The sequence below is a fragment of the Anabas testudineus genome, chromosome 4 (assembly GCF_900324465.2).
Source record: "Anabas testudineus chromosome 4, fAnaTes1.2, whole genome shotgun sequence".
In the NCBI taxonomy this organism is placed as follows: Eukaryota; Metazoa; Chordata; class Actinopteri; order Anabantiformes; family Anabantidae; genus Anabas; species Anabas testudineus.
In genome coordinates, this window is record NC_046613.1 from 1,263,585 (window position 1) to 1,276,651 (window position 13,067).

Genomic DNA, 13,067 nt, shown 5'->3' on the forward strand with positions numbered 1-13,067 from the left:
CATCTATCAGTCACCTTAGATCAAACTTTTATCACTTTGCAACCTACAGTGAAGCAGGCAAATAAATAGCCAGCCAGTAGATTCTGGAATTTACCTCTTGCTCAAAACAAGGTTTAAAACCCCCCAGCGTCGTCCAAGTCACACGATCAATTTAAAAGATAAGGTAGCAGCAAGACAACAGCACATATGACCTCGACTTCAATTTGTGTCCAAAGTTTAGACTTTAAACTTTCAGTATCTGAACTCCCAACTAAAACCGGAATTATAATAAATGTTTTAAACATCTATTCAATAGCAATAAATAGTAAGTACCTGGTAATGCATTTCTCCGCATATCTCTGTCATTTCTTGTTGCAGAAAGAATACAGTAGGCCTATGTCATAATGAAGAAATAACTGTAAAATCAAACAGGGGAGATTGTGTTGAAATAAATTATACCAAAAACATGACAAACTTTTTAGTTGGATTTTTGGTTAAATTTTCCATCATTTTCAGTAGCATAAGAGCATACATATGTTTTAATGAAGTGTTCACATATCTACGATAGCCTTTCTTTACTAAACTCTACGTATCCATGTCGTCCCCTGCCAACTACTTATTAACCCCTTAAGATTCACAGAGAAACATTACATCTGAAAAAGTTTAAAGTGGTTTTCCTCTTATTTGATGATTTTATTGTAACTCAGTCAACACAATGTAGATATTTACTCATTAGATATAAATATTCTGTTGGACAATTTTGTAAAAAGGAGGTGAGCAGCCAGGACGTTAATCTTATCAAACCATTAGTCCAAAGTTGAAATGAAAAGTGAAAACAAGTTTCTACAAAGTAATGTCAATGAAATAAAAATATGTAAGGTGAAATCAGTGTTTGCGTTAATATTCACCCCCCTTCAGGTCAGTATTTAGTAGATGAGCCTTTGGCTGCAATCACAGCATGGAGTCTGTGTGGATAGGTCTAAATTAGGCTTGTACATCTGGACACTGGAATTTTATGCCATTTTCTTTATAAACTTGCTCAAGCTCTGTCAGGTTGCGTGGGGATCAGGTGTCAACAGCCCTTTTCAAGTCCATCCACAAATTCTCTATTGGACTGAGGTCTGGACTTTGACTCGGCCACTCCAGAACATTCAACTTGTTGTCGGTAAACCATTTCTGTGTAGTTTTCCCTGTATGCGTTGTGTCATTGTCTTGCTGGAAAACACATCTTCTCCCAAGCCGTAGTTGTCTTGCCAACTGAATAAGATTGTCCTCCAGGACTGTCCTATATTTTGCCGCATTCATCTTACTTTCAACTTTAACAAGCTTTCCAGGGCTGGCTCCTGAGAAGCATCCCCACAGCATGATGCTGCCACCACCGTGTTTCACAGTGGGGAAGTCGAGACCTCCAAGAAACAGCTTCCGACGTCCGCCGAGGCCAGGACCGACATCATAGTAGCTTGTGACCAATCCAGTCTCCAAACGCATCCCAAAGGGCAAACGGTGGATCCAGGCGACGAGATCTCCAGCCAGAAGTTGGGCATCAGGACGAGTCAGACAGGTCCAGAGGGCAAAGGGTGGAATGACGTGTAGCTCGACAGAGAGACAGGAAGAGGGAAAAGAGAGAGGGAGAGGGACAGAGAGAGAAGAGGAGAGATTGCAGTTAGTTGTATTCACAGTCAGATAAAGTTTGAGGTGAATGTATATTTAGTGTAGTGCAGCAGGGACTCCGGCAGGACTAATTATGACAGCCTAACTAAAAGGGTGGGTTCAGAAGAAAACACAGACATGAGGGCGCACTGGGATGTAGAGCAACCAAACACTTCACCATCAACAAACCTGAGTGATCAGTGAGAGTTGGGAAGACAGCATCTAAACATACCAGTTCACCATGATGGTGTGTTTGTGGTGATGTGCAGTGTTTGGTGTGAGCCAAACATAACGTCTTGTCTGATGAACAAAAAGCACCATTTTGGTCTCATCAGACCAAAGAACCCTCTGCGACTGGACCATGGAGTCTTTCACATGCCTACTGGTGAACTCAAGTCATGATTTAATATGAGGTTTTTTCAACAGTGTTTTTCTCTTTGTCACTCTCCCATAAAGCCTTGACTAGTGAAGAACCCAACAACAGATTCTCCTATCTCAGTTGCTGAAGCTTGTAACTCCCTCAGAGTAGTCATCAGTGTGTTAGTGGCCTCTCTCACTAGTCTCCTTCTTACACGGTCACTCAGTTTGTGTGGACGGCCTGTTCTAGGCAGATTTAGACATGTGCCATTTATTGATGATGGATTTCACTGTTCAGTGACCTAGAGATGTTTTTGTACCCATCCCCTGACTTATGCTTTTCAATGACCTGTTCTCTGAGTTGCTGGGAGTGTTCTTTTGTCTTCATGCTGTAATGGTAGCCAGGAATACTGATTCAGTCACTTGAGACACATTCACTGCACTCAGGTGATCCCCATTTCACTAATTGTGGGACTACTAGCACCATCTGAACCTAGCGTCTGAACCTCTGTTGGATTAGGTCAGTCATTTTAAAGGCGGTAAATATTAATGAAAACACTGATTTTCCCTTACATATGTTTATTTCATTGACATTACTTTGTAGAAACCTGTTTTCACTTTAATGAGATATTTCTCTGACTTTTTTTGTCAAAGTCGCCAACTTTTATCCTGTCAATAAAAGAATGAAACGTCCAAGGGGCTGAATACGTAAATAGCCACTGTACATTACCCTCTAAAAGTATTGGAAAAGTGAGACCAGGTCCCATATTTTTGCTATAGACTGAAAAAAACATTGGGGTTTGACATCAAAAGATGAATATGAGACAAAAGATCAACATTTCAGATTTTCAGGTCTTTACATCTAGATCTAATACACAACTTAGAAGATAGAACCTTTTGTTTGAATCCACCCATTTTTCATGTGTGTAAAAGTATTGGGAAATGTGTTTTTTGGAACACTATGGAGATAGATTAAAGTGAATAAGACGTAATATTCAGTTGAAAATCATTTGCTTGCAATAACTGCATCAAGCCTGTGACCCATTAACATCACCAAATTTTTGCATTCTTCTTTTGTGATGCCTTTCCAGCCTTTCCTGTTAGACTGACTTGGTCGGTCTAAAACCTTCCAGTTCTTGCCCTTGATGAATTCCTTTGGTTTATGTGGCAGTGTGCTTTGGGTCATTATCTTGCTGCATGATGTTATTAGTCCATAAAACCTTTGTCTCATTTGAGTCTCATTTCTATACTTTTTGGCAAATGTCAGCCTTGCAGTCTGAACAGGCAAAACTCTTAGACATTCAATGCTAGTTATTGCTTAAATAATTAATGTAATAGGACACACCTGGCACAGAACACACCTGTTAGACCTGTTAGTTTAATACCTTTGCTCAGATGAAAAATAAGTAGGGTTCAAACAAAAGGGGCTATCTTCTAAGTTGTGTATTGGATCCAGATATGAACACCTGGAAATGAAATCTGAAATGTTGATCTTTTGTCTCATATTTATCTTTTGATGTCAAGTCCAAATGTTTTTCATCTACATCAAAAATAAAGGAACTGGCCCCACTGTTCCAATAGTTGAGGACGTGAGTGTATGTAACTGGTCAGTTTTCGTAATACAAATCTTAGAATTCCTTTAAAAAAGACAATTATCTCTATTGTCCATTCCTGACATAGATCCTGAAATGTGGTTCACGCTTCAAGCAGGATTTCAGTATATCTAACTAGTGATGTTGCAAAATATAGATACTGAGTTTAAAGTATAGTGAATGGAAGGAGCAGAGAAAGGATTTCAGTAAGTTATGTTTCTGAAAAAGCACTGATGTAATCTCAGTCTGTCTGGGACAGGAAAGTATTCGTAGCACAACAGCACCATCAAGACGTGGACAGGAGTACAGCATCCCACAAATCTTTACACCCCAGGGACAGAGTTGCTGTGTGCTGTTCTAAGCATTGGTAACTTCTTTAATTAGTCATACCTTTGATTATCTGTGACACTGAGATGGAATGCTCACAGTTTATAAAATAAAAAAGTAAAAATCTAAGGGTATGATTACAATTTACTTTTCCTACACTTCAGACAGACAAGAAGAAGAATTTACAGTCAGACAATTTGATGCATACCGAAGCTGCTCATGCAAGACAACATCAAACAAACACTGGATGTACAGTATTTAGTAGAATTTAGAATTTATTTTGTATTTGTAACTATAAAACGAAAAATGACAGCAGAAGTAATATGCCTACTGGAAAATAGTAAATAAATGTGTCAGATTACTGCTTTCAGTTACTGTAATACTCATTGTAATGTTCAACCATACAGTAACTACTTAAAGACAGCACAGTAGCCTACTCTAGGCACATGGTGAAAGTAGTGCTTGACAAAAGTGAAATACAAAACAGCCACCTACCATTTTACATAGAATAAGGCCTTACGATTAGATTTTTTTTAAAATATTGAATACTAAAAATATTTCAGCTTAAAATTCAGGATAAAATCAGGGTTTGTGCTGCACAACAATACTGGTTGCATTTTTCAGACTTTAGTTATTTAATGAAATACTTGTGTGTATATTAATGGTATAGTATAAGTATAAGTTGTAACTTAAATTAGATTTAAGGTATTTTGCCTGCAATCAGGAATAAAGTAATGTATGGCATAAATCAAGTGTGATTTATGAATATCAATTCCAGTCACCATTGAACTTTATTAATGATAAAAGAATCAAAAAACATCCACTCTGCCTGTTTGACCCTTTGTAACGTATGGTGCCTATAAAAAGTATTCACCCACTTGGATGTTTTATCCTTTTATGGACATTATAAATCAGTCATGGTCAAAAATAGTTAATGACTTTGACAAAAAAAAAACTTCAGAAAAATACCTGTCAAAGTGAAAACAGCTTTCTACAAAGTAATTTCAATTAAATCAAATATGTAAGGTGAAATCAGTGTTTGCATTCATATTCACCCCCTTTAAAATGACTGACCTAATCCAACAGAGATATTTGGTGCTACTAGTCCCACAATTAATGAAATGGGAGGAGACTAGTGAGAGAGGCCACTAACACACCGATGACTACTCTGAGGGAGTTACAAGCTTCAGCAACTGAGATAGGAGAGACTGTATATACAACAACTGCACAACAACCCAATGCAATCTGACAGAGCTTGAGCAGTTTTGCAAAGAAAAATGGCAAAAAGATCCAGTGTCCAGATGTGCAAGCATAATTAAGACCTATCCACACAGACTTCATGCTGTGATTTCAGCCAAAGGTGCATCTACTGAATACTGACCTGAAGGAGGTGAATATTAATCCAAACACTGATTTCACCTTACATATTTTTATTCAATTGACATTACTTTGTAGAAAGCTGTTTTCATTTGACATTAATGAGGTATTTTTCTGAATTTTTTTTTGTCATAGTGGCCAACTCTTATTGACCCTGATTTATTTCTAATGTCAATAAAAGGATGAAACATCCAAGGGTGTGAATACTTTTTATAGGCACTGTACAGTAATGTCTTCCTAATTAAAAATACTGTAGGTGGACACATTTAGCTGAGTTAGTCAATTTAAAAGCACACATAACTGAAACGATTGCTCTAATATGGTGCCTACTAAATTGATGGAAATGTCTGGACAAGTAGACAATATGGTAATCCAAACTCACTGAGATCAGATGTTCCATAGAGGAAGTTAGCGAAATGGTAAATGGTCTGCACTTTTCTACCTAGTTCAGTATCTTGCCCAAGGACACTTTGGCATGTGACGTGGCAGCCGGAAATTGAACCACCCCTCCTGTGATGGGCAGTCAACTGATCTACCTATTGAGCCACAGCCACCCTAACGAGAAAAACTCGCCCTAGCTGCGGCTTCTTTCCACCCCCTCACCAGCAGCATCAGTCAGCAGCTCATTCCACTGAGGAGCACAGAGTACTGCTTCAGGGCTTCATTTGTGTTGACTGCCATCCAGCTCCAAAATGCCTCGTCCCATAACACCACAGGCAACACGATTAGCTGAAGGCATTTAGACAGCTACTGAGAACTACTTTGTCATTTATGCAGGATCTGCCTCTCTCTTCTTCTCCCTCTGGTAAAGCTTAGGAGAGCAGTGAGTGAGCAGTGTTTGTCCACAAATCATGCACAGATGGAGGGTCACGTAAATACCACTGTCAAATGTCAGCTTGTGAATTAATCAGATGCACAAAATTTGGTAGTGCATACACTAAATATCTAGTTTTACTACATAACAACTGATGTAACATAAGCTTCTTTTACTCAAGCGCCTGTTTATAAAACTGTTAATTTTTATAAAAGGTCTGCAGTTTGTTTGTGGCCCCCGCCTTAATATGAAAGTTTAATGTTAGTGCGGCACTCGAGTTTGATATGTTTGGTACTTTACAGTGTTGGTGCAGAGCTGAACGCACCAACCAATCACGGTGAAGTCAATGCAGCCTAATGTAGTCTGCAGTCACATAGCGACACCCGCCATCGGCAATAACAGTCCCAGGTAACCCGGACAAATTTTAGGGACACACCGTTATTTGTGGGTCATTGTTTTTTATTTGCATCGCGCCATATGCAATTTGTGAGAGAATTGACCCCCAGCTTCCCTGAGCTTTCCAGAATGTTCAAGCAGACCATGTGCCTTTTTGGGAGCACATACTTATGTGAAAAGCTCTTCTCCACCTTGAACTTCAATATGTCCAAGTACAGCTCCTGACTTACTGATGATCATCTTCAAGCTGAGGGTCTCAACTGCTTCCTCCCTCAAGTCAAATGTGGTTCGGCTATGGGAGAAGAAGGGCTGCCGGGTCTCTAGCAACAAGGAGTAGGCAAGAGAAGCCATGTTACGAAGAATATTTCATGTTCTTCAATGTTTAAATCATGTTCAGAAGAAGGTTAAAGAACTGTTTATACAGACATTCGAATATGAATACAGCAGATAGAGAAGACTGAAGGAACCACATATAGTCGCTGACTAAAGGAATCTAATTATTATTATTTTCATTATTGTTATTATTGTATCTATTATTAATATTTTCATTTATTTTTATTATTATTTTATTTATTTATTACTGATTTATTTTGATGTGAATTTTTTATGTTTTTATTTATTTTGTATTAAAAAATGAAAAGATTTGACAAGATAGGATTTTTTTAACAAAATTTTTCTTGTGGAAAACTTGATGAGGCCCAGCCTCACCCAGATTGTGCTTCCCACGGCCCCCAGGTCAATTCAGTTTGAGACCCCTGCTTTAAAAACACCACAGTCGATTTACCGCGACTTAAAGGCAGATCCACCAGAGGTCCAGACAGTTGACACGCTTTACGCAAATAGAATGCAGAAACCAGAGTTTGGTAAAAGTGTGTAGAACCCAGTGTTTCTGTAATGACCAAAAACTATGCTATTCCGACAGTCAGCAATTGAAACGCCAATGAGAACCTCGGACCGTATAACTCCAGAGAGTGTTCCATTACATCTCTCAAGGATTTATTGGTTTTGTTCATTCGTGATGCAGTTTATTGTACATGAAGTTGCCATTTAGATGATGCATACCAATGACATCACACCGCAGTACCATTGACACGGTGGTTAATGTTGTCAAAATGCAAGCTTTGCTGACAAACCTTTTTCAGGTTTTGCTAAGAGCTGCGTTTGAAATTGTTTGCCATTAGCTACCCTTTTGAATCGGTGGGTTGTTATGTAAGAAGGTGTTTCAAGATAGTCCCGTCCTGCACACCTTGGTTCTATGGTGTAATGGTTAGCACTCTGGACTTTGACTCCAGCGATCTGAGTTCAAATCTCAGTAGGACCTGTTTTGCACTGGGTGTTAAATTCGAGTCACACAATCCGGTGCAAACAGCCAGGCTCATGGGATTTTGTGTAAACTACTGTGCAGCAATCGCTCTTCCAACTCAATTAGGAAAATCCCAGTCTAACCAGTTCAACACACACCAAGTCAAAGTACTTCTTTGCACTGATGCGAAACTACGATCACCTACTAAAACTACATCCCCCTAAAACTACTCTGCATCCCTCTTGGATACATATAGTGAGATATCGTAAAGTTGCATGGATCCGTTTCGGGACGGTAGGGGGAAGCTGAGCTTCTATACAAACTGACACACGCAGTGAGCTTACCAGAAAGAGCGTCTCTAATCCAGCAACGCCAATGCGCCCAAAGTCAAGCCATAGCATACGGTGGTTGCATTGTGTAGTGGTTAGAGCTTTGGACTCTGGATCAGGCAGTTTCAGACAAACCTGCTGATGACACAATTAAGACTTTAAAGAACCAGAATTAACCCTAGGCAGTCTAGCTTGACAAGACCTTGTAACATGCTCAAGTTGAAGAGTGACAATTACGGACGCTCGTCAAATTGGCAGTGGCCGTATTTACGTAATCCCTGGCTTGTACTTGAAATGACAAACTGAAATTGCAAATTGCAAGTTTTGCTGACAAGCGCTGGGTTAAAGATATGTTTCAAATTGTTTTTAAACTAGCTACAGTTCTGATTCAGGGGGATTTTACGCAACAGTATGTTCTACGAGAGGCCCCACACCCCTACCTGTTGGTTCCATGGTGTAATGGTTAGCACTCTGGACTCTGAATCCAGCGATCCGAGTTCAAATCTCGGTGGGACCTCGTTTGTTGCGGGTGTTAAATTTAAGTCGTGCAATCACCCAGGCTCGTGGGATCTTGTGTGACCTGCTGTGCGGCAATGGTTGAGCAAAAGCCCAGTCCCACGACTTCAACATGTACCAAGTCAAGGTACTTCATTGCATTCATGCAAAACTACGACCACCTACTAAAACTACTCTGCGTCTCGCGTAGACACATATAGTGAGAGAGATATCGCAACGCCAGTGCGCCCCAAAGTCAAACCATGACGTACGGTGGTTGCATTGTGTAATGGTTGGCACACTGGACTATGCATCGGAAAGTTTCAGACAAGCCTACTGTTGACTCAGTGAAGAGTTTAAAGAATGAGAAGGAACCCAATGTGGCATGATCTTCTAACATTCTTAAGGTAAAGGCTGACAATCACTGATGGCGGTCAGTTTGGCAGTGCCTGTTTTTACTTATTCCAGCAAGTCCAATACACTACAGTTTACAGTGCTTCAGCGCACTGATGCATCGTAGACCTTGCTTAAAGTACATTTACCCTGCGTCACTTTCTGAGAAAGAAACCTACACTTGAAAGACATCGCAGTCGATTCACGGCCACTTAAAGGCAGAACATCTGGAATAGGAGCTGACTTCTAACATTGACCTGGCTGAGAGACTGGGTGGAAGACAAGGTTATGGTTTTAGCTCTCCTTTACGTTGAGTGTGCTGAGGCTAAGTGCTGTCTGTGCCGCTTGCCTTGGAGTGCAAAATCAGCACCTTCTCAAGTCAGGATGGCCGAGCGGTCTAAGGCGCTGCGTTCAGGTCGCAGTCTCCCCTGGAGGCGTGGGTTCGAATCCCACTTCTGACAGCTAATCTGTAATTATGAGGTTTTGTGGCATGTACTAGAAAAGTCAAGTGTGCTCCAGGTCACATACAGGCCCTGTTGTCACTTGAACTGTCTCTGTAAAAATAGCTCTTGTGCAAACAGGGTAATAAGAACCAGTTCATGCCGTTTGTACATTACAGTTGACACGCTGCAACGCTTTATGCTAATGGATGCAGCAAGCCACAGTTTGGTGGAAGCGCCTAGAACCCAGTGTTTCTGTAATGAGCAGAAACTATGCTATACCCACAGTCGGCAATTGAAACGCTTTCACCTGAGGTTCCAACGAGAACCCTGGACCATATAATCTGAAACACACATCACTGGATAAAAAGTCCAGAGAGTGTTCCATTACATCTCTCAAGGATTTATTGCTTTTGTTCATTCGTGATGCAGTTTATTGTACATGACGTTGTCATTAAGATGATGCATACCAATGACATCACACCGCAGTACCATTGACACGGTGGTTAATGTTGTCAAAATGCAAGCTTTGCTGACAAACCTTTTTCAGCTTTTGCTAAGAGCTGCGTTTGAAATTGTTTGCCATTAGCTACCCTTTTGAATCGGTGGGTTGTTATGTAAGAAGGTGTTTCAAGATAGTCCCGTCACTGCACGCCTTGGTTCTATGGTGTAATGGTTAGCACTCTGGACTTTGACTCCAGCGATCTGAGTTCAAATCTCAGTAGGACCTGTTTTGCACTGGGTGTTAAATTTGAGTCACACAATCCGGTGCAATCAGCCAGGCTCATGGGATTTTGTGTAAACTACTGTGCAGCAATCGCTCTTCCAACTCAATTAGGAAAATCCCAGTCTAACCAGTTCAACACACACCAAGTCAAAGTACTTCTTTGCACTGATGCGAAACTACGATCACCTACTAAAACTACATCCCCCTAAAACTACTCTGCATCCCTCTTGGATACATATAGTGAGATATCGTAAAGTTGCATGGATCCGTTTCGGGACGGTAGGGGGAAGCTGAGCTTCTATACAAACTGACACACGCAGTGAGCTTACCAGAAAGAGCGTCTCTAATCCAGCAACGCCAATGCGCCCAAAGTCAAGCCGTAGCATACGGTGGTTGCATTGTGTAGTGGTTAGAGCTTTGGACTCTGGATCAGGCAGTTTCAGACAAACCTGCTGATGACACAATTAAGACTTTAAAGAACCAGAATTAACCCTAGGCAGTCTAGCTTGACAAGACCTTGTAACATGCTCAAGTTGAAGAGTGACAATTACGGACGCTCGTCAAATTGGCAGTGGCCGTATTTACGTAATCCCTGGCTTGTACTTGAAATGACAAACTGAAATTGCAAATTGCAAGTTTTGCTGACAAGCGCTGGGTTAAAGATATGTTTCAAATTGTTTTTAAACTAGCTACAGTTCTGATTCAGGGGGATTTTACGCAACAGTATGTTCTACGAGAGGCCCCACACCCCTACCTGTTGGTTCCATGGTGTAATGGTTAGCACTCTGGACTCTGAATCCAGCGATCCGAGTTCAAATCTCGGTGGGACCTCGTTTGTTGCGGGTGTTAAATTTAAGTCGTGCAATTACCCAGGCTCGTGGGATCTTGTGTGACCTGCTGTGCGGCAATGGTTGAGCAAAAGCCCAGTCCCACGACTTCAACATGTACCAAGTCAAAGTACTTCATTGCATTCATGCAAAACTACGACCACCTACTAAAACTACTCTGCGTCTCGCGTAGACACATATAGTGAGAGAGATATCGCAACGCCAGTGCGCCCCAAAGTCAAACCATGACGTACGGTGGTTGCATTGTGTAATGGTTGGCACACTGGACTATGCATCGGAAAGTTTCAGACAAGCCTACTGTTGACTCAGTGAAGAATTTAAGGAATGAGAAGGAACCCAATGTGGCATGATCTTCTAACATTCTTAAGGTAAAGGCTGACAATCACTGATGGCGGTCAGTTTGGCAGTGCCTGTTTTTACTTATTCCAGCAAGTCCAATACACTACGGTTTACAGTGCTTCAGCGCACTGATGCATCGTACACCTTGCTTAAAGTACATTTACCCTGTGTCACTTTCTGAGAAAGAAACCTACACTTGAAAGACATCGCAGTCGATTCACGGCCACTTAAAGGCAGAACATCTGGAATAGGAGCTGACTTCTAACATTGACCTGGCTGAGAGACTGGGTGGAAGACAAGGTTATGGTTTTAGCTCTCCTTTACGTTGAGTGTGCTGAGGCTAAGTGCTGTCTGTGCCGCTTGCCTTGGAGTGCAAAATCAGCACCTTCTCAAGTCAGGATGGCCGAGCGGTCTAAGGCGCTGCGTTCAGGTCGCAGTCTCCCCTGGAGGCGTGGGTTCGAATCCCACTTCTGACAGCTTATCTGTAATTATGAGGTTTCGTGGCACGTACTAGAAAAGTCAAGTGTGCTCCAGGTCACATACAGGCCCTGTTGTCACTTGAACTGTCTCTGTAAAAATAGCTCTTGTGCAAACAGGGTAATAAGAACCAGTTCATGCCGTTTGTACATTACAGTTGACACGCTGCAACGCTTTATGCTAATGGATGCAGCAAGCCACAGTTTGGTGGAAGCGCCTAGAACCCAGTGTTTCTGTAATGAGCAGAAACTATGCTATACCCACAGTCGGCAATTGAAACGCTTTCACCTGAGGTTCCAACGAGAACCCTGGACCATATAATCTGAAACACACATCACTGGATAAAAAGTCCAGAGAGTGTTCCATTACATCTCTCAAGGATTTATTGCTTTTGTTCATTCGTGATGCAGTTTATTGTACATGACGTTGTCATTAAGATGATGCATACCAATGACATCACACCGCAGTACCATTGACACGGTGGTTAATGTTGTCAAAATGCAAGCTTTGCTGACAAACCTTTTTCAGCTTTTGCTAAGAGCTGCGTTTGAAATTGTTTGCCATTAGCTACCCTTTTGAATCGGTGGGTTGTTATGTAAGAAGGTGTTTCAAGATAGTCCCGTCACTGCACGCCTTGGTTCTATGGTGTAATGGTTAGCACTCTGGACTTTGACTCCAGCGATCTGAGTTCAAATCTCAGTAGGACCTGTTTTGCACTGGGTGTTAAATTTGAGTCACACAATCCGGTGCAATCAGCCAGGCTCATGGGATTTTGTGTAAACTACTGTGCAGCAATCGCTCTTCCAACTCAATTAGGAAAATCCCAGTCTAACCAGTTCAACACACACCAAGTCAAAGTACTTCTTTGCACTGATGCGAAACTACGATCACCTACTAAAACTACATCCCCCTAAAACTACTCTGCATCCCTCTTGGATACATATAGTGAGATATCGTAAAGTTGCATGGATCCGTTTCGGGACGGTAGGGGGAAGCTGAGCTTCTATACAAACTGACACACGCAGTGAGCTTACCAGAAAGAGCGTCTCTAATCCAGCAACGCCAATGCGCCCAAAGTCAAGCCGTAGCATACGGTGGTTGCATTGTGTAGTGGTTAGAGCTTTGGACTCTGGATCAGGCAGTTTCAGACAAACCTGCTGATGACACAATTAAGACTTTAAAGAACCAGAATTAACCCTAGGCAGTCTAGCTTGACAAGACCTT

General features: G+C 41.4%; 7 non-coding genes across 7 annotated transcripts; all 7 read left to right on the forward strand.

Moving 5' to 3' along the window:
* Positions 1 to 7,741: 7,741 nt before the first annotated feature.
* Positions 7,742 to 7,813, forward strand: trnaq-uug. The gene has a single exon. It is a non-coding gene; the product is annotated as a tRNA-Gln (tRNA).
* Positions 7,814 to 8,569: 756 nt separating this feature from the next.
* Positions 8,570 to 8,641, forward strand: trnaq-cug. The gene has a single exon. It is a non-coding gene; the product is annotated as a tRNA-Gln (tRNA).
* Positions 8,642 to 9,390: 749 nt separating this feature from the next.
* trnal-cag lies at positions 9,391 to 9,473 on the forward strand. Its single transcript has one exon. It is a non-coding gene; the product is annotated as a tRNA-Leu (tRNA).
* A 637-nt stretch (positions 9,474 to 10,110) lies between these two features.
* On the forward strand, positions 10,111 to 10,182 carry trnaq-uug. The gene has a single exon. It is a non-coding gene; the product is annotated as a tRNA-Gln (tRNA).
* Positions 10,183 to 10,938: 756 nt separating this feature from the next.
* trnaq-cug lies at positions 10,939 to 11,010 on the forward strand. The gene has a single exon. It is a non-coding gene; the product is annotated as a tRNA-Gln (tRNA).
* Positions 11,011 to 11,759: 749 nt separating this feature from the next.
* trnal-cag lies at positions 11,760 to 11,842 on the forward strand. The gene has a single exon. It is a non-coding gene; the product is annotated as a tRNA-Leu (tRNA).
* Positions 11,843 to 12,479: 637 nt separating this feature from the next.
* trnaq-uug lies at positions 12,480 to 12,551 on the forward strand. Its single transcript has one exon. It is a non-coding gene; the product is annotated as a tRNA-Gln (tRNA).
* Positions 12,552 to 13,067: the final 516 nt, after the last annotated feature.